Below are 25,005 nucleotides of genomic sequence, written 5' to 3' on the forward strand. Positions count from 1 at the left end.
GACGATGATAAATCTTAAGAGACCCAAATTAATAGAGAGGAAATTGATTTTGTAACGTGTGGACTTGTTTTATTAGGCTCCTGCAGGCTGGGCGAGATTGGGAAGGCAGCAGTGTTCGGCTGGGTAACGGCACCGGCACGTCTCTGCCGCCCCGTTCACGCGGGCGCAACCCTTCCCCCCCTCCCCCCTCTTACACAGACACGGGCAGAATAAACTCACCGCCCGGTCCTGCCCCCACAGCACCCCCTGCCACGGGCTGATGGGGTGGCGATGGAGAGCATGCAGGTGCCCAAACCCTTCCCCATCGTTGCCGCCTTCTTTGCCGCGCCACAAGAAACATTTTGTTTATGTAAAGGCTGAGGATCTCGCTTCTGCCCCCTCCCCAAAAAATTACACCCCCTCCCAAACCTGGAGCCTGACCTTCCAGCTGCAAAGATCTGAACTGCTGGAGTGACGGCTTCGCAAATGATGGAGTTCGCAGCCCGTGGACTGGGCGCTCGCATCTGTTTATTAATTATAATGACTCGGTATCGTTCATTAAGAGCTGGAATTTATTAATCAGGCAGAGGCAGAGTGCCGTGCAATATTAGGGTTCGATTTTGTTCCGTGAGATGGCAGAGGAGCCCAGGAATTAGGAATGACTCTGTGCATTGGGCAGGAAAGAGATGTACGTATCAAGCTAACAACATGGGAGAGAAGCAAAATTGAGATACATGGCGCATGCCCGCTCCGCTCCGGAGGAGTAAATGGACGTACATATTATTATTGCAATATAATTTGAGCAAAGTATTTTCCTAGGATCTAGAGCGTTTGCTATAGTTAATTGAGATCCTGAAGTTCAGTGCCTTTCATTATAGCAAAGCTCTGGAGCGGAATACTCTCGGCTAATGATCAGAAGAAGATGGAAAGGGCATTTACCGGAGCTGCATAAAAGCGGCTCAGAGGTGGGAGAGTGTCAACAAACACGCTCCAACTCCCACGCCGGGGCTGCTCCGCGGCACGGCGGCGTAAATCTGGAGTGAGCTGGAAAAAAAACCTTCCTGGGGTGCAAAAGAAAGCCGGAGCTTGGCTCGGCGGAGTCGAGGGAGAAGCTTTGCTCGTTGGCGCGTCTGAACTCACGGAGCGGGTGAGCACCGCGGGGTTTTGCTCTCCGGGTCTGTGCTCCCGAGTAAGGATGCCATCACCCCGTCAGCTCTCCCTCCTGGGAAGGAGCGGGACCGTCCCCTCCAGCAGCTCCGGTGCGGCCTCGGGGGGCTGCAGGTCTTGCCCTGCCTTCTCCCCAGCCGCCCTTTCCACTCATAACCGCGGCATCTTCCGAGCAACCGCTTCTCTCTGCCTTTCTCTGTCCCAAACTAATCTCAACTAACAACGGGAGCAGTTATCCTAATAACTCTCCACCCTGCTGGAGAAGTAATTACTGCAAGTCCAGAAGAAAATGTTAAAAAAGCAATAACGGAGCTCAATAAGGGCAATAAGGGGCCGAACTCGCGGGACGGGAGCCCGGTGCAGCCCCTGCCACCCCCCCGGGGCCAAGGTGGACATCTGGCACATCTTTGCACCAAGGAGGAAAACCCACAGTGGAACCTGCTGGGGCGACAGCCAGGTCCTGCGTCTGGCAGGAAGCACCGAGCCCCGGCGCTTGGCTGGTGCTCAGGCACCTTGCATGGTTTTTACACCGATTCCCGTATTTACGCCCGTGCAACCGTCACGGCATGAACCGATCCCGCACCCAGAGGGTCAGCAAAGCACAAAGCAGAGGCTCAGCTCACACCGTCGGAGTGATGCTGCCTACCACGGTCCCTCCCTCTTCCAAATAAAAAGGTGATCTTTTGTCCCCGATCAGGCTACAAAGCCACCAAACCCAGGGGCTTGGGGGGGGTCCTGCCCCATCCCCCCCCACCCCCCAAAAAAAAGGCTCCCCTGGGAAATGTGAGCCCTCCATCATTTTGATGTGCGCACCTCGCGGCGCCTGTCATCCATCCCACTCCACCTGTGCACAGCAGGCTTCGCTTTTCATTAGAAATAAAAATAACCCTTGTCAGAAGGTGTGTTGTTGGTTTTTGTTGTTTTTTTTTTTTTTTTTCCCCGCGGTTGAACGCGGAGACAGCAGATGAGCGTCGGCTGAGCCGGGCCCCCCTGGCAAGGCTGGGAGCCGGAGAATTTCTCTGGAGTTTTTCTAGGTTTAGCGAGGCGGAAAATAGACAAGGAGAACACAAAAGCAAAGGCCGTCACTCAGGCTAACTTTATCTCAAATTAATCCTGCCAAAACGTGGCAGCGAGGGAAGGGCTGCAGGGGGAAGGGAAAAATAAAATCAAAGGTAATACGGAGAAAGTACTAATAAAAAGGTGTTTTTTCCCGTGGCCAGAGTGGCTCTGCTCCGGGGCGCAGTGTCGGATCTCTTCTGCAGCTCCCAGGCTGTGGGATTCCTCCCTCCTGCCCAGGCGGGTGCCCGGGATGGGGTCCCCGCTGCTGCCTGGCACATCCCGGCCCCGCCAGCGAGGGATGCACCAGCGCCCGCAAATTCAAGGCTTGAACCAGCACAGAATGCAACTCCAGCTTCTTTAGAGAACTGGAAGTTGGGCGGGGAGGAGGGGCAGCCCCCAAAACAGGGGTGCTGTGCAAGGCTGGATGGCGCTGGGGGACGAGGGGGGGGACTGCCCCCGCCGCCACGGGAGGGAAAGGGGGATGAGGACGGCCCCTGGGGCTGGGGTATGTCTGGGCTACATGGCGGTTTGGGAGCACGCGGGGGACCCGGCCCTGCTGCTTCTCCCCCGTGCACCGGAGCTGCTCTTTGGAAATTAGGTTTTAGAGCTGGGCGAGAGAAACAGCCCCCCCGAGTGCTTCAGCACCAGTTTCCCCACCCGCGCCCGGGGATCACCGGCTCCTCTCTCCCCTTTACCATCGCGCTGCTTTCCACAATTGCTTTTATTTTATTTATTTCCCACCTCAGCTGCTTCCGAGCTCCTTTACCCGGTTGCTATAGCACTTTCTGCTCCGAAATGCCCTCTTTGCCCCCAAATCTGCCCGATTTTAGCCCGAAAGAGGCCGGGCGGCTGCAGCCTCTGCCCATCCGGCAGGCAGGGCGGCCTTTCGGGGCGCAGCTCTGCAGCTCCCACGCCATCGCTCCTCTCTCTCTGGTCCCTATTTCGAGCTGCATAGGTTCTCGCTGGAAACAAAAATACTCCTTATTGCTGGAAAAGAAAACCTACACACCTGCCTGGGATTAGGCAAGGTGTTATTTTAAGCTAGATCTATTTTAAGACGGTGCCGGTCCCGGGGGAAGCGAAGCGGAGTGAGTGTGTTTACACGAGGAGATGGGGGGGTGTGTGGCATTGCGCCTTCTCACGCAGAAAACACCCTGTTTCCAGCCGCTTCTCCTCTCTCCTGTATTTTTAACCCTGACGCCCCCCTCGTGAGGGTCCCCCAAAGCCTGCGCTCCCGCAGTTCCGTGGCTGCCCTTTTCCTCCCATTTGCCGCTGCTGAGATTTACGCCGGGACCTGAGGACCGTCTCAGGGGCGGGGGGAGGGGGCGATGCAGGAGGCGAGGGGCAGCACCCGCATCCCCCATCTGCCGCGGCGCGCCTGGGGAGACGGCGGGGCAGGGGGGTAGGAGGCTGCAGGGACACATCTGGCAGACGTGGGTCCACTCAGCCCTAACACATCTGGACAGATGAGCAGGCGTCTGAGGCAGCGGGGAGCGGGCAGGGGCTCCGCAGCATCAGCCCCGCGGGTACCGCCGGGCAAAGCTCAGCTGGGGAAAATAATAAGCGAACGCCAGTGCAGGCGGCAGGGAGGGCTCCGCTGCGGGTCCCCGGCCCCCGGCCCGCTGGGTGACCCCGGAGGTGAGCCGGGATGCGCACCCATCTCCATCACCACCCTGGCAGCGGGTTATAATAGCGCCCTCGTTAAAAGCTAAAAAAGGCCGCCCAGGTAATAGGGATAGAGGGCCAATGCCCCTTCGGAGTCGCTCCCCGAGCATCCGGCACGTGCGTGGGAAAAGCAGCCGAGCCATTTGGCAAGCAGCCGGGCGGCAACCCAAGGCTGGAAAGGGGCTTTAAACTCGCAAGGTTTACAGCCGTCCACCCTCCGAAACCCTTTTACATGATCAGAGCGATGACCACGGGGGAAGCGGGACTGCTTGTACCCACCATGGGGCGATGCGCTGGAGCCTCGTTTGGGAGAGAGGAAAAAAATAGAGTGAAACCTCTGTAAGTCCCTATAAGCTCATATATGTCAGGGAAAGCATCATATATGCCTATGATGGCGTGTCCGTGTCTCGGTGTGACTGGTGCCCGAATGGAAGCTGTGAACGCAGGCAGCACATCCCCGCGTCGGTGGGTGCGTAGGTGCTGCGCGTCGCTGTGGCGTGTGGCTGCGTGGCATGGCGTGGGCACCCACGGGGTGCCCCAGGGTTGGGGCCGGTGCGTCCCAGTGAGCCCGCGGAGACGCTCCCTCCGGGGTTATCTGCAGGTCACTTCCCAGCACTTGCAGAGAAGAAAGACAGTTTTTTTCCTGCCCAGTGACCAGGCTGAACTTCCCAAGCTGTTCGAGTGCCTGTGAGTGAAAACTCCAGCTCATTAATTAAGCCCAGAAAATTAGAAACTGGCCTAAATATAGCCGCCCAATGAGGCTGCAAAACGAAAGGAAAACATCCTTCGCCCGGCTTCGCCCGCCCCGCTGGCAGGCAAATAAAAGGCAGAAATTCCCATTTAAACTCCGCTTCCCCCGTGCGCGAGTGAGGCTTCGGGGACCCGCGCGGGGGAGAAATTCAATTAGAGAAAGAGCTGTTTGCAAAGAGGTTGGTCCGGTCTCCCACCCTGCAGGTCCCTGGGGTGCGGGAGCGTCCCCCGGCACCGGGAGCCCTGGCTGCGCTGCCCGCGGCGAGCGCGCTGCGTGTCCCCGGTGCGTGTCCCCGGTGCCCGTCCCCGGTGCCCGTCCCCGGTGCCTGTTCCCAGTGCCCAGGGCTCGGGCGGGCAGCAGCCGCATCCTCGGGGGTCCCCACCAAACCTCCCGCAGCCTCCCGCCTGCCCCTCGTCTGGGAGAGGGTGAGAGGAAAAGGGGTGGAGGAAGGGAGGAAGGGAGGGAGGAGGGACGGAAGGAAGGGAGGAAAGAAGGAAGGCAGGGAGGAAGGAAGGAAAGAAGGAAGGGAGGAAAGAAGGGAGGGAGGGAGGGAGGAAGGAAGGCAAGAAAGAAGGAAGGCAGGGAGGGAGGGAGGGAGGAAGGAAGGAAGGAAGGAAGGAAGGAAGGAAGGAAGGAAGGAAAGAAGGGAGGGAGGGAGGGAGGAAGGAAGGCAAGAAAGAAGGAAGGCAGGGAGGGAGGGAGGGAGGAAGGAAGGAAAGAAGGGAGGAAGGCAGGGAGGGAGGGAGGAAGGAAGGAAGGGAGGAAGGAAGGAAAGAAGGAAGGAAGGCAGGGAGGGAGGGAGGAAGGGAGGGAGGAAGGAAGGAAGGAAGGGAGGGAGGAAGGAAGGAAGGAAGGAAGGAAGGAAGGAAGGAAGGAAGGAAGGAAGGAAAGAAGGAAGGGAGGGAGGGAGGGAGGGAGGGAGGAAGGAAGGAAGGAAGGAAGGAAGGAAGGAAGGAAGGAAGGAAGGAAGGAAGGAAGGAAAGAAGGAAGGGAGAGAGGAAGGGAGGGAGGGAGGGAGGAAGGAAGGAAGGAAGGAAGGAAGGAAGGAAGGAAGGAAGGAAGGCAGGGAGGGAGGGAGGAAGGAAGGAAAGAAGGGAGGAAGGAAAGAAGGAAGGCAGGGAGGGAGGAAGGAAGGAAGATAGGAAGGAAGGAAGGAAGGAAGGAAGGAAGGAAGGAAGGAAGGAAGGAAGGAAGGAAGGAAAGAAGGAAGGGAGGAAGGAAGGAAGGAAGGAAGGAAGGAAGGAAGGCAGGGAGGGAGGGAGGAAGGAAGGAAAGAAGGGAGGAAGGAAAGAAGGAAGGCAGGGAGGGAGGAAGGAAGGAAGATAGGAAGGAAGGAAGGAAGGAAGGAAGGAAGGAAGGAAGGAAGGAAGGAAGGAAGGAAAGAAGGAAGGGAGGAAGGAAGGAAGGAAGGAAGGAAGGGAGGGAGGAAGGAAGGAAGGAAGGAAGGAAGGAAGGAAGGAAGGAAGGAAGGAAGGAAGGAAGGAAGGAAGGAAGGAAGGAAAGAAGGAAGGGAGGAAGGAAGGAAGGAAGGAAGGAAGGGAGGGAGGAAGGAAGGAAGGGAGGGAGGAAGAAAGGAAGGAAGTTACGTATATAAATTTTTCTCTTCCTCCTCGAGGGCAGGCAGAGCATTAAGACCCCATTTGTTGAGCACAGAGATCACCAGAGTCCCATACGGCGCATTTCATTTGACCTTAGAAGACTGTTTCCTGTTTTATATTCTGGATAATCTAACCCAGTCCACACAAAATCTTCCCTCCCTGCCCCAAGCACAGCAATTCCCCAACACACTCACACACTCCAACGGGGCACAGACCTGCAAAGAGCCATCCAGGGGCGACAGATCCAGATTTTTTTACCCGTAGGATCATGCTGGAGGGGTCATTCCCCTGTTAGGTCCTACAGGGACAAGTGTAAGCACACACACACACATACACACGTATGTATTTCAGGCATCATTTTCCATTTTCTTATGAAGGACTTTTCCATAAAGAGGCACTGGCTTCATCAGGGAGCTTTGCTGGACCAGGAGCACTGGAGATGGTGATGGTGAAGCATCGCTGCACGTGCCCATAGACAGCCTCAGCCAGTTGCCACCTCTTGGGAGGTGATGCTGCTCCGGCCTTGGTGCCTGAGCCTGGGCTGCGCACGAGCTTTTCTGCCTGATGCCTCTTCCCACGACTCCTGAGCTCGCTCCAGTCCGCGCGATAGCGATATTAGCCAGGAGTCGCTCCCCAGCATCAGTGGAAAGGGCTCTGGCCCTGGGAGGGCAGTGGCTGTGTCACCATCCCGTTGCCATTTTCCCGCGGTGGGGCTGACGCCGGGGCTGACGTTGGCTCAGCGGGTGCAGCACCCAACGGCGGGTGCAGAGCAGAAGCCGCGAGCAGAGCCGAAACGGCAGGACCGCTCCCACGCTGCAACCCGCGGCTTTGCTCTCTGCCAGCAGCAACGCGGCAGACCCGGCGGACACCCGGCGATGGCAAAACCGGCAAACCAGCCGGGATGAAGGGCTGCACATGGGCTCCCGGAGTGACGGCATCTCCCTCCTCCTGGGACACGGGCTGCTATGGCAATGAGGGCTGTATAAATACCAGGCATCCATCGGCCGTAATTCCCCGACTGAGGAAAGCAGGGCGGCGGGTTAACGACAGCCCTCGGGGCCGGATCCTCAGCTGCGCGGTTGTGGAGAGCAGAGAGAAATTCCCTCTCTTCCCCGCGTGTTCCTCCGGCTCGGCAGCCCCAGGTTGTGTCTTGCCGCACGGCGATGTTCTGCCACGGCCCATTGGAGTTTACGAGCCCATTTGTCTCTTCTGCCTTCCCCCCCTTTTAGCTCCCAGGGCCCATGAGGGCAAAACCAGAAGCGGGGATGGGCTGAGTGACACCCATAAATACGTCCCCGCCGGCACAGGGAGGGTCTGAGTGCCGGGGCCGGAGTGAGTCAGCTTCCAGGTGACAGCAATGCTTGAGTGTCTCAATTAGCAGCGGCTCCTGAAGAAGGTGAAATGACTAATGACCAATCTCGCCACGCTATTCCGACCAGTTTTGTTCTCATTTCATTCAGACAAAAAGCCTCTGCTGCCTGCTCCGGCCGGGGAGGAGCGATTGTAACGGCGATGGCAGTAACGTGGGCAGCTCCTCTTCGCGCTGTGCTGCCCAAACAGGGCTTTTTTTGGGGGTTGGCGGCTCCGTGGGGTGACCCCGAGCAGAGGGGAGGTGGGATGGGGGTGGCTGGTGCTGAGCGGGACTTCGGGGCGCAGCGAGGAGAGGGTCGCAGGGCAGACGGGGGCTCGGCCCCGGCTGAGGGATCCTTCTGCGTCGGGCTGGAGGAGGCGCGTGTGCCATGGGAGCAAAGCCAAGGGAAGCGAGGCGGGGAGGACGCAGCCCGGTTTAGGAGCTGGATGTGGATGAAGAAGAGGCGATAACTGAGGGCTGGAGATTGGGACGCCCACAGGGGACCCAGCCCAGAGGCAGGAGAAGACGCCCCAAGGCGCGTCCTGCCACCCGCTCTCCTCACCGGCGCCAGGCGGTGCGCGGTTGCTTTGCCTACAAGCCAGCCTCGTGCCCGGCTAACAGTGCCGTGCCACCAGCCCGGCCACCACGTGCCACCTCCTCCCGGCCCCTGCGCCAGCACCCACCCGCCTCTTTGGCTACAAAAGGGAAAATTCGTTTGCAGGAAGGGGGGAAATCCCTGCCACTGCTTCTCCCCTCCTCCCTCGTCGGTCCCGCGGGGTCCGGCCGGTGTTCGGGCAGTCGCCCTGGGACGGTGCCCACCACGGCACGGTTTCACAGCAGCGGTGGCTCGTGGTGGGGAAAGCCAAACCCCAGCACGGGTGTGTTTAGACCTTAAATACGGAGTGGGTTACATTCGCGGCGAGGCTCTTCACAGCATCCCGCGCAGCTTTTCCTTATTTAGCCCCTTCCATATTTATCCCACGGGCTCCTCTCCCCACACCAAAACCCATCGCGATTTAGGCACCGCGGAGCAGAGGGTGATCTCCAGCCCCACCACGCCACTGAGCTGGAAACGTCCCTCCTGGAAATGAAACCGGAGGGAAATCAGCTGAGGGCTTTTTTTCCCAACGGATTGCTTTCCGCGTGTAACAGGTTGCTGTCGGCGCCGGGCGCGGGGATGCTGCTGCCTTGATCCAAAGCACCCGCGTTCGCACCGAGCCGGGCTGGAGCGCAAAGAGCCGTTTTTAGGCTTGGAAGCTAAAAAGATTCATCACGATTTTATAGCTTTTGCTCTGCGGTTATGAAATGGTGACCACAAGCCAAATCCCTCTGTCCTTTACCTTCCTGCAACGCCAATGACTTTGGTGCAATAGCGAGCAGGATTCAGCCTGCCATTTTTCACTGCAAAGACAGAATTCAGCCCGTAATGTTCTTGATAAAGCGAAGTACCAATGACACAGCTGAAAAACATCAGCGGAGCAAAGAGCAGTGAAAACTTCCCTGGGCTTCCATATGGCACCGCTCCATCTTGGACCGCGTCATTATTATATTTCATCCAGCTTTAGCTGCTCTCTGTGTTATCTGACGCGGGGAAAATGTTGATGTGGAGGACTCTGGTACAGAGACTGGGCTTTTCTCTCCCGCCAGTGCGTGCCGCATTTGTATTCTCCCCAGTACTGCGACGTTTTCAAAATGTTTTGTTAAGTTAATTTGTATCCGCAGCCACTTGTGAATTTTTCAGATTATTTGATCTGTAACTGAACTAACATGAAGAGTAACTATTGTTCTGCAGGAGCAGACGGTGCCAAAGCGTGTCTTACGTGTTTGACGCGTGACCATCTTCTAACCCCAAATGAGGTCCCCAGGCACCAGCGATGCTGCTGGAAACCAGTCTGGGGATGGCACTGGGTGCCTCCCTGCACTGGTCCAGCCCGAGCTGCCACCCCACAGCCCCCAGGCACCATCACGCCCCAAAAACTCCTCGCTGGGAGGCATTTGCCTTCATTGCAAATTACCCCAGATCAGAAACTGTGCCTCAAACGTGCTCCTGCAGCCCAGGGAGCTTCTTCATGTGTCTCATGGACATGTGGAGTATGGCTGGAGAGCAGCCCTGAGGAGAAGGACTTGGGGGTGTTGGTTGATGAGAAGCTCCACATGTCCCTGCAATGTGCGCCGGCAGCCCAGAAAGCCCCCCGCCCCCCGGGCTGCATCCCCAGCAGCGTGGCCAGCAGGGCCAGGGGGGGATTGTGCCCCTCTGCTGCGCTCTGCTCTGCTCTGCTCTGGGGAGACCCCCCCGCAGTGCTGCCTCCAGCTCGGGGGGTGCCCACAGCAGAAGGCCCCGGAGCTGTTGGAGCGGGGCCAGAGGAGGCCCCAGAGAGATGCTGGGAGGGCTGGAGCCCCTCTGCTGGGAGGAGAGGCTGGGAGAGGTGGGGGGGTCAGCCTGGAGAAGAGAAGGCTCTGGGGAGACCTCAGAGCCCCTTCCAGTATCTGAAGGGCACCTACAAGAAAGCTGGAGAGGGACTTGTTACAAGGGCATGGAGTGATAGGACAAGGGGAAATGGCTTCCAACTGGAAGAGGGGAGATTTAGATGAGATGTGAGGAAGAACTTCTTGGCTGTGTGGGTGCTGAGCCCCTGGTGCACGGTGCCCCGAGAAGCTGTGGCTGCCTCATCCCTGGAGGTGTCCAAGGCCGGGTTGGACGGGGCTGGGAGCAACCTGGGCTGGGGGGAGGTGGCCCTGCCCAGGGCAGGGGGTGGCACTGGGTGATCTTAAAGGTCCCTTCCAACCCAAACCATTTGGTGATATGATATGATATGATCTGGTTTTGGGGGAGCCTCTGAACATGGGCAGCTTTGCTCGAGCCTCGGCGGGGGGCTGAGCCTTGCAGGGCCTCCCCCTGCTCCGTTTGCTTAACAAGGGAGAGGGTTTTCATTTTTCCGTACCAACCGCAGCAGTTCCATTGCGTTTGGGCCACACAGGGGCTGAGCCTGGGGCCAGCATGAAGCCTCACGTGGGCTGGATTCACATGAGGTTCCCCCATCGCTGTGACTATAGAGGAACTTATTCCTCACCGTTTTTCTCTGGATAACAACGGGTAAGGACTTGGGAGCAAGGAGAGAGCACAAGGCTGGAGCAAAAACTCCTGAGGGCAGCGGTGAGCTCGGGTTTACCCCTCCCTGCTGCTCCATCACAGCCTCTCTGTCCCTGTGGGACAACAGCAATGGAGAACCACTCTTTTAGTGAGACCCGGAGATGAGTTTCTGCCTCAGGAACAGCCCGGGATGAGTTTTTAGGAATGATTTCTCAGCCACCAATGAGACTTTCTTCAGGAGGCTCTGGAGATTGGGGGGATTGGTCGCTCCCCATGGCTGACCTGCCAAAATCCTCCGGTGACCACTGAAACCGCTGATCTGCTCTGGTTGGAAGCAAAGGGAAATTAAACAGAAAACGCGACGAAATCGCAGGCTCAGTCATCGCCCGCCACCCTTACCCGAGGCCACAGGTACGCGCGCATTCAGCATCTGCCAGAAGCGATAGCGGCGACTGCGGCCCTCGGCGCGGGGTGGCGGCACAGGCTCCTCTCCCGGCGGATGGTGTTTACGGATCGGCACCTGCCCTTCCAACCCGCGACGAGCCAGCATCGATCGCGCGCTGCACTTGTTCTTTAACTTGTTGTTTTACCAGCTTTAATTTAAGAACTGAATTCAAATGCCGTCAAGGGGGAGATCAATAGGTGTTTTCACAACCCACCAGTGAGCGTGTCTGGGCACGGCGGCTACGGCTGCTGCAGGCGACTGGTTTTCCACCCTGGCTTTTAGATTAAGTAAAACCCAATGGAAACAAGAACGGGTTGGAAAAGAATCATGGACTCATAGAATCGTTTTGGTTGGAAGAGATCTTTAAGATCATCAAGTCCAAGCGTTAACCTAACGCTGCCAAGTTACCACTAACCCACGTCCCTCAGCACCACGTCTACACATCTTTTAAATGCCGGGATTTCTCCCCACCCCCCCGGCACCTGCTGGCCCCATCAGGGCCATGGAAGAGTGGGGCTTTGCCATATCCCGCTCCAGCCGGCCTGCTGCGGCCCTGGGCTACTGGGGACCGGCCCGGGCATGTGCACCTTGGGGCTGGAAGGCTTTGGAGATGGCCTCTGCACAGCTCCTGGCGCAGCAGAGTGGGGTTTCGGGGCCTGGACATGGCCAGCCCGGAGAGAGACGTGATTTATAGCTCTGCCCTCTTCCGTACGTTATCGTAGAATCGTTTAGGTTGGAAAAGAGCTTTGAGATCATCGAGTCCAAGCGTTAACCCAGCACTGCCAAGTCCACCACGAACCCATGTCCCCCAGTGCCACATCTACACGTCTTTTAAATCCCTCCAGGGATGGGGATTCCAGCCCTTCCCCGGGCAGCCTGTTCCAGCGTTTGATAACCCTTTTGGTGAAGAAATTTTCCCTAATCTCCATCCTAAACCTCCCCTGGGGCAACTTGAGGCCATTTCCTCTTGTCCCATCGCCTGTTCCTTGGGAGAAGTGAAGTTGGAATCAAAGTTGCCTCCAGCACAACCCCAAGTGTCAAGGTCAAGCCCAAACCTTTGATTCCCTTAGGTGGTGCTTTCGGGTGTTGGGTTTACAGGATAAAGGATGCTCCAGCCTTCAAAAAGTCTCCGTTTCACTTTGCAGGACCCACAAAACCTGTCTGCGTGGGCCAGATCGCCCCGTCTTGGTACAACGTGATGACACATTAAGACGTGACTCTTCCCCACCGCAGGAGTACTGCAGTAGCTTCTCCGCACCAACCACCGCCGGGATCAGGAGATGTCATACGCTTCAGCAGATCAACGGATAAAAAAAAAAAAAAAAAAAATCAAGCAGGATTTGGGGGCACATCTCCGCAGGCTCCACGTGCACCTGAGAACTCAGCCATTAGTCATGAGGACACCCAGGAATTGCGCATCCCTCAGTCATTCCCGGCTTTATGGCAAGTCATGAGATATTTGGTATTTTCCTTCCAGCAAACAAAAGCAGATGATTAAGGCAGAGGCGCAGCTTGCTCGCTTTCAGGAGGAAGACAGCTTGCAAAATGCAACTCTCAGAGCTTCAATAAAACTCCAGAAAGCAAATAAACTGCCTGGCTGCGAGGATAACGCTCCCGGTTCCCTGAATTTTAAGCCAAATTTGGAATTGGGGGGGGGGGAGAGGGGGGGTGGGGAGGCGGGGAGGGATTACCTCCTGCGAAACTGGCCCCAGTGAAAATGTCGTGAGCGCACAGACGCTGAAATGCGGAGAAACGTGTGTCGCAGCCCCAGACTGACTTTTCAGAACCAGAAACTTCTAAAACTTCGAGTAGAAAATGGTTTCCAAATGGAAAGCCAAAAAGAAAGCAGCTGAGTTTCACCCTTCTAATTTTTTTTGTGTGTGTGTGTGTCATTATTTTCATTTCCAAAGCCATTTTTGCCTAAGGCAATATGTTTATACAAAACGCTTCATTCTTCAATAATAATAATAATAAAAATATTAAAAAAATACTCTTTTCAGATGGAAAAATACTCTGTCAGAAATTTCCTGGCCACTTCTCCATTTCATGCCAACGCTTCGCGTGCTTTGAAGGGCTATAAATGACTGTAGAGCAGCAAATTTGGCCACTGAGGTTTTAAACCGTGGTGTAGCAGCCCTCCACGCGCAGGATTTAGCCCCCCCACGCACTTATTTCACACTTTCCTTCACAACTCTCTCTCAGCTATAAAATATACATGGAAGCATCGATTGCTCTAGTGATCAAATCTCTCTCCCTTCAAAAATATAGCTTTATCCAGAAATGTACGCATCCTAATTAAAAATACGTTGGAGAGTTGAATTGCAAATGAATCAATTCCTTCCTAAAAAAAAAAAAAAAAAAATAATAAAAAAGAAAATATAAAAATCCAGTCAAGCAAGACCAGAATGGGATGGTTAATAATTGATATTTACATTTCTCCCGTGTCTGATCAAAGGATTTGATTGCATGACAAATGAGGAAATTACTGTAAAGTATTATACATCCATTAAGAAGAGAGATGCGGCAGATAGGGCGCGGGGGCCGGCGGGGGGCGGGGGGCGCCACCAGACTCCGCGGCTGTTTGGAAGGCAGTTGGGCTGACGGCGAACGCGGATATTTTCCGGATGTGGAAGAAAATCAGCGCTCGATCCCTTGGTTTATAGGAGATGGCGCAGGACGGGACGGGAAGGGGTGTCCAGGGCAGAGCCATCTCCTCCAGGAGATGAGAAGGTACGGCCGGACCCCACAGCAGCATGGTGGGCACCTTGTAGCTGGTCCTGTGGGTCCCTATGGGCTCCTATGGACCCCTGTGGGGTCCTGTGGGTCCGTAAGGGCTCCTATGGACTCCTATGGGTCTCTGTGGGTCCCCATGGAACGTTATGGATCTCTGTGGGTCTCTACGGACTCCTATGGATCCCTGTGGGACTCTATGGATTCCTGTGGATCCCTATGGGACCCTATGGGCCCCTCTGGACCTCTAATGGGTCCCTGTTGTCTCCTATGGAATGCTGTCCATCTGTATGGGCTCCTATGGACCCCTGCAGCTGTGTATGGGCCCCCATGGACCCCTGCAGGTCTCTGCGGGCTCCTATGGACCGCTGCGGGACCCTACAGGCTCCTATGGGTCGTATGGGTCCCCATGGGCTGCTATGGACCCCTAAGGTCTCAAAGTGCTCCTATGGACCCCTACGGGCTCTTATGCACCCCAATGCATCTGTAGGGGCTCCTATGCCCCCCTACAGGTCTATATGGACCCCTGTGGGTCTTGATAGGCTCTTGTGGACCCCTATGGGCCCCGATGGGTCTTTATGGGCTCCTGTGGACACCTATGGACTCCTACGGACCCCTATAGATCTCTGTGGTCTCCTAAAATTGGAAATTGCCCTTCCTCACAAAGGAAAAGGAATTTTCAAATCAGTTTGAAGGTTCCCCGTCCCGTTGCAGCACCTCCTGTGGCAGAGGGGCCGCGGCGCTGCCCCAGGCCCTGCCGGCTCGCGCGGCGCCTCCGCCCGCGGCTCTGACGGCGGCACGGGGAGCTGAGGGCGTTTTCCGGGCGTCTCCAGGAAAACAGAGCAGGTTTGGCGCCCGCAATTTATTCCCAAGGCCGCGGCGACGGCAGCCTCTCGGCTCAACAGCAGGCGGTTCTCCTCACACGGAAAACCGGGCAAAATCCCGAATCCATGCCCGCATCCCGAGGCTGCGCGGCGGAGCGGCTCCTCTCGGCCTCTGGAAGAGAAATAATAACATTTTTTTCTGCCGGATTTCCCCCAGAACAGTTAAAACTCGGCGCCGGGCTGACATTTGGTCAGTATTAGGAGGCGCACGAGGGGATCAGGGAAAGTTCACGGAGCGGCAGATGGGGGAGCGGGCGGTTGCCCCCGGAGCGCGAGCGCCCACCTGGCACGCTCGGGGGCTTCAGGAACGGAAAATGATAAAATAAAATGTTTCCTCCAATTCTCTCTCTTTTTTTTTTTGGTTTTTTTTTTTTTTTTTCCCCTTTATTTTTTTTTCCCCCGTTTGAAAAGTGCTTCTCTCGTGGAGCAGCCGGCAGCGGTTCTCCGGCTACGGATGCCGAGCTGCCGGCTATCGGCCCCGCTCGCGCAAAAACACCCCTTTGGGGCAAAGGTTTTGCTTTTTTTTTTTTTTTTTTTGCTAATTTGAGCATTTGGGCACCGGAGGTGGAGGGCATCACGGGGTGTCGCAGCCCCCAGGAGCACCGGGGGGGAAAGAGCCGCCGCGGTGGGGCCAAATGGTGGGAAACAGCGAAGGGAGAGGCACTGAGGATGGGAAATATATTAAAAATGGGGAATATATTAAATCTGGGGAATATATTAAATATAGGGAATACGTTAAATATGGGGAATACGTTAAATATGGGGAATACATTAAATATGGCAAGTATATTGACTATGAGAAATATATTAAATATGGGAAGTGTACTGAGTATGAGGAATATATTAAATATGGGGGGAAATTAAATATGGGAAATATATTAAATGTGGGGAAATATTAAGTATGAGAAATATATTAAATATAGGGAAAAATTAAATACGAGAAATATATTAAATATGGGAAGTATATTGAATATGGGGAATATATTGAATATGGGGAATATATTAAACATGGGGAAAAAAATAAGTATGATAAATATATTAGATATGGGAAGTATCTGGAACGTGAGGAATATATTAAATATGGGGGAAATATTAAATATGAGAAATATATGAATTATGAGGAATGTATTAAATATAGTTAATACATTGAATATGAATAAAATACTGAGGTGCAAAATACCAAATATGATGACTATATTACCTGTGAGTATGTATTGAATATGGGAAAAATATTGATTATAGGTAATATATTGAATATTGGCAATACATTAGATCGGGCAAATACGTCACATCGAAGCAGCCGACAATACAGTGCGTTCACTGTGGGGAAGATGCCGAATGTGAGAAATGAGAGTGAAAGTTGTTAATACGGGTCAGGTGTGGAACACAATGAATAGCGATTATATATTAAGGGAAATCCGTTAAACAGCAGAAATGCACCGACGATGGCAAATACACTAAATACTGCGAATATGCCCAGAAATTGGAAGTACACTGAAAAAGGGGAATTTATGGAAATAGGCGCGGCGGGGCGGGGCGGGGGGCGAGGAGGGCCACCAGGGCCACCCCGGGTCCCCCGAGCCCCGCGTCCCTCGCCGCCCCGCGCCCACGTGCGCCACACCCGCGCGGGGCCTTTAAGGCGCGGCCACGCCCCGCCGACGCGCGCCTCGCCTCCGCGGTGACGTCAGCCACTCCCCCCCCCCCCTCCACCCCGCGCGCGCGCGCCCCCCTCCCCAACGCGAGGAGGAGGAGGAGGAGGAGGGGGAGGAGGGGGAGGGGTGTGGCCCGCCCCGCGGTGACGTCAGGCGGCGGCGGCTCGGGGAATGACATCACCTGTGCGAGTGGCCGGCGGCGGGCGGGAGCTCGCGCCGCAGTGTCCCCGCGCCGCGGCCCCAGCGCAGCCGCCGGGCGGAGGCGGAGGGAGGAGGCGGAGGCGGAGGAGGAGGAGGCGGAGGACGGAGGGGGGGGCGGTGGCCGCGGCCCTTCCGCGCCCCTCCGCCGGCCAGCATGGGAGCGGGCGGCCGTGCCGGCAGGTACGGCGGGGGGGGGCGGGGGCGCGGTATAGCGGGGGGCGGTGGGTGTGGGGCGCGGTGTAGAGGGGGCGGGGGGACGGACACACACACACACACACCCCCCACACCCGTCGCAGCGGGGCCGCTTTGTCCGGCGCGGGTGCAGGTGGGGTGCACTGAGCGCGCGTTGTAGCGGGGGGGCGCAGGTGGGTCGCGTGGACGGGTTACGCGGGGGAGCGAGCGGCGCGCGGGTGGGTTACGCGGAGGGGTGGGGGGGTGGGTCGCGTTATAGCGAGGTGAGCGGTGGAGCGGGGGGGGGCGCGGTGGAGCGGCGCTGGACGGGAGAGGGGCGCAGGTGGCGGGAGGGCGAGGGTGGCGTTATAGCGGGGGGGGGGGCGCTTGAGAGGGGTGTGGGCAGGCGGCGTTGGGGTCGCGGTGCGGGGGGTGCTGCCGGCGGGTGTGGGGGGGGCGCGTTGTAATGGTGGGGGTGTAGAGGAGCGGCAGGCAGGTGGCACCGGAGGGGGGGAGGGCGTATCGAAGGGGGGGGGAGGGCGCGCTATAGCGAGGGGAGGGGGCGCGCTAGGGCCACCGGCACTGGCAGCGGTGGGGTGCGAGGGAGGGCGGGGGGGGACGCCGGTACCGGGCGGGGGGGTCCTCGGGGTGAGCCCGGTGCTGGGGATGAGCTCCGGTCCTCGGGCGGTGCTCTGCGCTCCCTCCCGCGCCCCCCCCCCCCCCGGTACCGGTTCACTCCCTCCGCCCCCCCCTCCTTCCCCTCCCCGTTAGGACGGGGGTCCCCCCTTCCCCCGCCGTGCTCTGGCCCCGCTCCCCCTGTGCGTGTCCCCCCCCGCTACCCCTTCCCACCCACGGTGCCACCCACGGGATGATCCACCCGATGGGATTTGGGGTGTTCCGGCGTCTCCCCCGCGCTAAGGGCTGCGGGACCACCCGTGCTGGTGGGGGGCACCCGTGTCCCCACTCGGTGGCATCGGTGGCTTCGCCGCCTCCCGGCATCCGCCTGCGCTGGGGATGCTCCGGTGGCAAAGCCGTTGGCGCTCCCGGAGCAGCATCGCTGGGATGCGGGTACCGGAGGAGGTGTCGGATGCGGGTACCGGAGGAGGTGTCGGACCCCGCCTGTGTCCCCCCGGGGTGCTGCCCTTACCCCACCCCAAACACCGGTGGCTCCGGGGGTCCCTTGTCCTCTCCGCCAGCTCCGGAGCCCGTCGGGAAGTGGGTTTTGCTCTGCGGCGGCCCCGGTGATGGTGACAGCAGTGAGGAAGGGCTCCACTTCACCCCAAAACTACCCGGGACCCCGTGTCTGGGGGTGTCCCCTCCCCTGCACCAAACCTCCTCCTCCTGCCAGGTGCAGGTGGCTCCGGGGACGGAGGGACACCCCTGGGTGGCCCTTTTCCATCTGCCCTCGGGGATTTCAGCTGAAATCCTGAGCCTTGGGGCCATCCTGCGGCGGGCGAGAGCTGCCCCCGTGTCCCCGAGCCAACACTTGTCACACGGAGGGCGAAAATAAAAACAACCAACAAAACCCCCAAAATAAGAGTAACCATTAATAGTGTTTGTGTTTCACTGGGAGGATCCTGTTCCAGTCCCTCCTGGGGAAGCAAATGGTGTGGGTGTGGGATAAGGGCGGAAAAAAGCTGATGCTGGTGCCGAGGTGACACCCGTGGGAGGGGTGTCGGGGACAGGGGTGTCACCGGTGGGTGCTGCGCCCTCCCGGGGCGGGGGCAGCTCCGCTTGTTGGGCGTTTGTCCTCTCCGAGCCCCCGGGAGGCTCCGCTTTTGGGAAAGCGCTCGTTGCGATCGGGAGGAAAAAGCGGGTTTGTGTGCGTGCGTGTGTGTGTGTGTGTGTGTGTTCCAGCCCTTCCTCCGAGCTGGAAGACCCCGCGGGGGGCGAGGGGGTGCACTCCTGGGGTGTCCCCCTGTCCTCTCCCCACACAACCCCCTGCTGGTGAAATTTGCGGGGGACACCCCCCCTCCCCCCCCCCCAGCTTTTCTGCTGCCGGTGGCTCCCGGGCTGTCAGCGCTCCGCCAGGAACAAGTGTAGTAAAATATTATGGATTTTATATTTTTAATTTTTTTTTTCCACCCCCTATAAAGCGTCTTTTGGGGGGTGCGTACCCGCGCTGGGCTGGGGGAGCCAGCGGTGTGACCTGACGGGGGGGGGGGGGGTCCCGCTGCGGGGGCTGAGGCTGCGCGTCCCCTCGGGCCGGGGGAGCTCCCGGTGGGGGAGGAAAAATGTGTCCCGTGGGGGTCCTGAGCACGGAGCCGCTGCGTTGGGTCGGGCAGCACAGGGCGCGTGCCGATGCGGGGACCCTCCTGCCCTCCCCCGGGGGACGGTACCCCCTCGTCCTGCCAACCCCACGGTGGGAAAGCTGCTAATTGCTCCCTGCCAGATTGACTTATAAATTAACGAGTTTGCCGGCGCTCTCCTCCTCCTTCCTGTGCGTGGTGAGGGCCCATGTTTCAAACGGGGAAAAGTCATAAATGCTTTGAGTAATGCGAGAGGAGCTTCCAGCTGAAGCCGTGCCACCGCGTACCGCGGGGGAGAGGGGGCCCCGGCGGCCGAGCCCTTCCCGCGGTGGAGGTGATGGGGCGCAGGAGGTCCTGGAAGTCTTCTGGTAGTTGCCTTCTGGCATCGGCCTGGCTGGCAGGATGGAGTCAGGTCCTTCGTGTCCCCTGGGTCGCTGTCCCCCCTGGTCACCGGGTTTTTTTAAACGTGAGTTTGGTAAAGGCGGCCTCTTCTTGGGCTGTCCCCTCCATCTCGCCCCGAGGGGAGCGGGTCCGCTCTGCCTTTTCTCTGGATGCTGAAGAACGACCGGTGTGACACGTTGCCGAAGGAGAAGAGGAAAAATGCGCCTTTGCTTTTTCTCCGGGCGGGTGGATTCTCCTTAGAGCCTTAATTCTGCTGCTGCTTTGAGGGGAGAGGTGGGAATGAGGGTGAAGAGACACCCGCCGTGCAGCCAGGTGGGACGTCCGAGGAGACGACATGGCCACACGCTGGGGAAACTGAGGCTGGAGGAGGGGTGGCGCTTGTGGTTTTTCACAGGGTAGGGACAACTGCTGCCCACCCCGCAGCCACGCTTCCCCGGAGGGCTTGGGCCGTGGCTAGAGGCCTCCAAGGGGTCTTTGAGGTGGGACACTGTCCCACCTCATGCAGCTTTGAGGTCTCTAAGCGCAGCCCTGCGGTGGGCTGGCAGCGGGTGGGGGTGTCAGCGCCCTGCGGTGCCCCCCCGTGGGTTTTGCAGGCTCGAACCCGGCGTGGAGCGGGACGTGGGTCCCGTCCGGCAGAATAACTCGAGGCAGTGAACACACGCCGGACTGTTTATCCGCTTTTCCACGTGGGGTATGAGGGTGCGCGGGTGGCGACTCGCCGGGACGGGTGGGAGATGTTGCCGCCACGTGTGGGTTTTGTTTGACCCCTCTCCGTTCCCAGCTGAAATGGGTTTTCATTTGCATTGCGGAGATAACGAAATTGCGGGTACGGGATACGGAGGTAAGGGGAAGGCAGATGTAACCCGCGTCGGCGCGGGCAGGGCGAGCGCGCGGTAAGGAGAGAGGTTATTCGGTCGCGTTAAGAAGGCGCTGCCAAGTAGTTTAATCCACGGTTGCAGAACTTTGAGCTTTAAATTCTTCTTATATGAGTTGATAAGAAAGTGTGTATTATTCGTGACTCTCCCCCCCCCCCCCCAAAAAAAAAAAAGGGAAAATCTGCAAATGACTTTGCTTAAATATCGTTGCTTCGACAGCGTGAAAAATGTGCCTTTCTCCTTCCAAGAGTGCCGTCCCTTGGCCCCGCTCCCTCCGGCCGCGCAGCGCTGTTCCCTTCCGCTCGCGCGGCGGTCAGCGGGGTCGGAGCCCGCCGGCCTGGGCTTTGCTCCGGGCTGAGTCCTCGGAGCTTTTATTTATTTTTTTTCTTTATATTTGCAAAATGAAGAAAATCGCCAGGCTGGGCGGGCTGGGAAGCTTCTGGCTATAAGAGTATTATTTTTGTAAAAATTGTCAATTTTTAAACCTGTGAGCCCCGCAGTAGTAACGCTCAGGCCAGCCTCCTCCCTGCGAAGTTTATTACACAATAAGCTGGAACAATCTGAGGACTCTGTTTATTAGACACTTTTTTTTTTTGCTCTTGCCCTCTCTTTCTGATTGTTTGCTTTATAACCTGCCTGATTTCCCCCCCCCCGCCCCCCCTTACATCAGCTTAGCAAACTGGAAATTGTCTTTTTTTTTTTGCCCCATCCTTTAACTCATAAACCCTCTCGACTTCTGGGTCGGATCCAACATAATTGGACTTTTTTTTTTTTTTTTTTTTTTTTTTCCTATGTATCTTGGGCATCATTGTCTTGGCTTAGTAATCCGTCCAGCTCAGTGTTCCCGTTGCAAGATCTGCCTGCGCTGTCGGATTATGCGCTGCTCGTCTGAACAAGCCCTTGCGGAGCCGCGTGTCCCGCACGCAGAGCTCTTCGCGGATGGCTGTGTCCCGGTGCAGCCCCCAGCGTCATCCAAAAAAAGAGCAATTTTCAGCCCGTGATGCCTTCTTGACATCACTTGATAAGGAGCTGGGCGGGAGGTGTGAGGTTTCTTTAATTTTTATTTTTATTTTTTTTTTAAATCCGTGGAGCCTCTTGGCTCCCGTCCTCCCAGCGGCTCCCGAGGGCTGGCGTGGTTGGCACGGGGCTCCCACGCACGCGTGCGAGCAGCACACGCCGGCCGCAGCCGCCGAAAGAGGAGGCGGAGGTGCTGCGGCGGCAGAGGGAGGGAACGGGTACGTGTGTCCCCCCCGGCGTGTCCGGGTGTGAGGAGGGGGACACGTGCGGGTGCGGGGAGAGGGGCACGGGCTGTACGCAGACCTCAGCGCATTCAAGGAGATGCGGATCCTCAAAGGTGCTCAGGGATGCTCTGCGCCCTCTCTGGGGACAGAGGGGTGGTGATGAGGATGACGACAGCCCAGTTTGTGGGGATGGGGACACACCAGGACCCAACATTGGGATTTCTCCCCACCCCTGGCACCTGCTGGCCCCATCAGGGACTTCTGTGCCCCGCCGTGGAAGAGCGGGGCTTTGCCATATCCTGCTCCAGCCGGCCTGCTGCGGCCCTGGGCTACTGGGGACCAGCCCGGGCATGTGCACCTTGGGGCTGGAAGGCTTTGGAGATGGCCTCTGCACAGCTCCTGGCGCAGCAGAGCGGGGTTTCGGGGCCTGGACACGGCCAGCCCGGAGAGAGACGCGATTTATAGCTCTGCCCTCTTCCTTACGTTATCGTAGAATCGTTTAGGTTGGAAAAGAGCTTTGAGATCATCGAGTCCAAGCGTTAACCCAGCACTGCCAAGTCCACCACGAACCCATGTCCCCCAGTGCCACATCTACACGTCTTTTAAATCCCTCCAGGGATGGGGATTCCAGCCCTTCCCCGGGCAGCCTGTTCCAGCGTTTGATAACCCTTTTGGTGAAGAAATTTTCCCTAATCTCCATCCTAAACCTCCCCTGGGGCAACTTGAGGCCATTTCCTCTTGTCCCATCGCCTGTTCCTCGGGAGCAGAGACCGACCCCCCCCTCGCTGCCCCCTCCTTTCAGGGAGCTGCAGAGAGCGAGAAGGTCTCCCCTCAGCCTCCTCTTCTCCAGGCTGAACCCCCCCAGCTCCCTCAGCCGCTCCTCACCAGACGTGTGCTCCAGACCCCTCACGGCTCCATTGCCCTTCTCTGGACACCTCCAGCGCCTCAATGTCTGTCTTGTCGTGAGGGGCCCAAAACTGAACACAGCACTCGCGGTGGGGCCTCACCAGTGCTGAGCACAGGGGGATGATCGCTGCCCTAAAAATATAAATAAATAAAGATACACACATATGTGCACACACGTATATAGTACAGCTCAGGCCATTGCAGTTTGAGTGTTGTCACACAAAGAGGATCGGCCGTGCTCTACTTCCTCGGCAACATTCGCACAATTAAGAGCTGCTCTAGATTGGAAAGCAGATCGTGGTTTGCCTAAACGGGTTTAAAACCCCATCAAATTAAACTAGGCCAGGCGACTCATGCACCGTGCACACCTAAATTGGTTTAACATTTGCATAAATCAGATTAAATCGGGACTGTGGGGTGGTTCAGCGTAGGCCTGTGCCCGTTTCTGCCCATCTCCTGGAGGTCTCCGCTCCTGCCGTGGTGTCGGGGCTGTTTTTGCAGAGCAGCAGCTGAATCACTTGTTTACAGCCTCCCGTCGTGGGTGGCGGCTCTACACTGTGGTGGTTTACACCAGCCCAGAGGGTTGCAGTTGGGCTGGGACCTGGGGGGCAACAGGGGTGCCCCCACCTTAGCGGGGATGTCCTAACGGAGGAGGAGACCTGAAGGTTCGAGTGGCTTTTAAAGGAGGTGGGCAGCGGGGCTGCAGGCAGCCGGTTCCCATCGCGCCTGGTTCGGCGGTGGCCACGATTTGGGACGCACGGCGGGTCCTGGGGGTGGTTTGCAAGAAGGGTCTCTCTCTCTCTCTCTCTCGGGGGGGATTTTTAATTCCGTTGGGGTTTGAGTAGTGAAGCGTTCGCATGTGAGCCTGTGCGTGGGGAGCACAAGCCCTGGGGGTCCTGCCTCTCCTGCTGCCGTCCCTCTGCTCCGGTCTTGGGGAACCTCAGACGTGGTCCGTGGGGGTGTGAAGGTGGGAACGCATCTGGTGTCCCGCTTCGGAGCGTTGAGTTTCCTCTAGTTACCCGGTTTAAGAGCACAGCAGGTAAGCTGGTCTGCTCCGACTGCGGGAGCGATTCGCTCTCTTCGGCGCTTGCTGCCGTGTTCCTGGGAGGTGGTGGGTTTCCACACCCTATCGAGGGACGGGTTGAGATACACCAGATCCCAACTTCAGAACTGCCTGAGCTTTACATAGTGCTGCTTTCGGGTTTTTCCCCCCCCTTTCACCTCTGTTTGCGGGCAGCGAACACGTGATGCGGTGCGGCGTTACACGGGGTAACCACGTGCTCTGGGTGCGGAAGGCACAAGGCTGGAGGCAAAGCGCTCTCGATCTCTCTTGCTTCCGTCCACCGAGCCGGGATGGCAGATAGCGGGAAGGAGAGGGAGGGCACGGTGTGCCGGTATCTGTGTGGCTTCTCAAAATGCAGTAATCCCATCTCGGGGAAGACAGCAGCCTCGTCTGGAAAGCAGCGCGTTGTCTCTGTGGTCCTTGAGTCGTATCTCACCATCTCTCCCTCTGAGCTGTTGCTTAATTGTTTTATTCTTTGTGGTGTCCCTGTATCCAAATTAGCGTTGCTAGTAATTCCGTGGATGATTTAAATCTGAAAGGTTCTTAAAAGTCTTGATGGTGCTTCCCTCCATTTTGCTTTTGCGAAGGCAGCAGAGGTGGCCGGGTCACCTGCTCGCCGCGCTGCAAGTGCATGTGTGTGTGTGTGTGTGCGCGCATGCAAAATCTGCAGGAATTGGGGATTATTCTTAATCTAATCTTCAGGTCCAATATCATCAAGTGGTTGCTTTGGTTCCCGTGAAACGTAGATGGGTGTTGTTTCTGGCTTGCGCTGATGGAGGTTTCCCTCCTGCTGCTTCTTTCCTTTGTTTACCACGCGTTGCTGTCGCTCGCTGGCACCGGCTTCGCCTCTTTCCCTCCTCGGCTGCGACGGGGAGTCGGGAGCTGAGCAGCAGTTTCCAGTCGCCACGTGAAGTTCCCGTGTCAGCCCCGACCGGCCGCGGCTCAGGATGTGCGGGAACCAAAGGTGGTGGGCAGAGCCGCATCCCGCTGGGAGCTCCGAGGTGGCAGAGGCAGGTGGGGACCAAACCGTCCTTTTGTCCCCGCAGAAGGGGACGTGCCGGGGGTGGCGGGGTGGCCCTGGGCGGGCGGTGACGGTTAGGGTCAAAGCACATCAAAGGTGTGCCTCAGGATGCTGTGGTTTCCACCAACAAATTGTTGTCCCGTGGGATTGCTCCGCTCCCCTCCAGGCAGCTGGCCGGTGCTCCCGACCCCGCTGGGCAGCCTGGGAGAAGGGGAAGACGGGGCTGAGCACTGCAGCCCAGCGCCCGGACCCGCAGCAGGCGCCGATGGCCACCTGGGAGCGGGCAGAGTGGTGGCCGTGCCGTCTCCTGGCCAGGCGTGACCCGGTTGAGCTGAACGCCCCGCGAAGGGCAGAGGGATGCTCAGGAACCCCAGTGGCACCGGTGCAGGAGCAGTGCAGAGGGCTGGGCGTCGCTGGGGTTTGCCCAGTGCAAACCAGTTTGTGAATTTACTGGTATTTCTGTCCCCCGGTCCCCAGGATGGTGTCACCAGTGGTGGCAACAGA

The 25,005-nt window shown here is 57.7% G+C and overlaps 1 protein-coding gene across 2 annotated transcripts in view; it reads left to right on the forward strand.

Moving 5' to 3' along the window:
* Nucleotides 1-16,680: 16,680 nt before the first annotated feature.
* PTPRS (protein tyrosine phosphatase receptor type S) overlaps nt 16,681-25,005 on the forward strand; it is a 164,723-nt gene continuing 156,398 nt past the window's right edge. For both annotated transcript variants that reach the window (XM_082495277.1, XM_082495279.1), the window contains exon 1: nt 16,681-16,753. The gene's annotated coding sequence lies outside the window, so the exon portion shown is untranslated. The remainder of the gene's footprint in view (nt 16,754-25,005) is intronic.

Source organism: Vanellus vanellus, assembly GCF_965231255.1.
Source record: "Vanellus vanellus genome assembly, chromosome: 25".
Classification (NCBI taxonomy): domain Eukaryota; kingdom Metazoa; phylum Chordata; class Aves; order Charadriiformes; family Charadriidae; genus Vanellus; species Vanellus vanellus.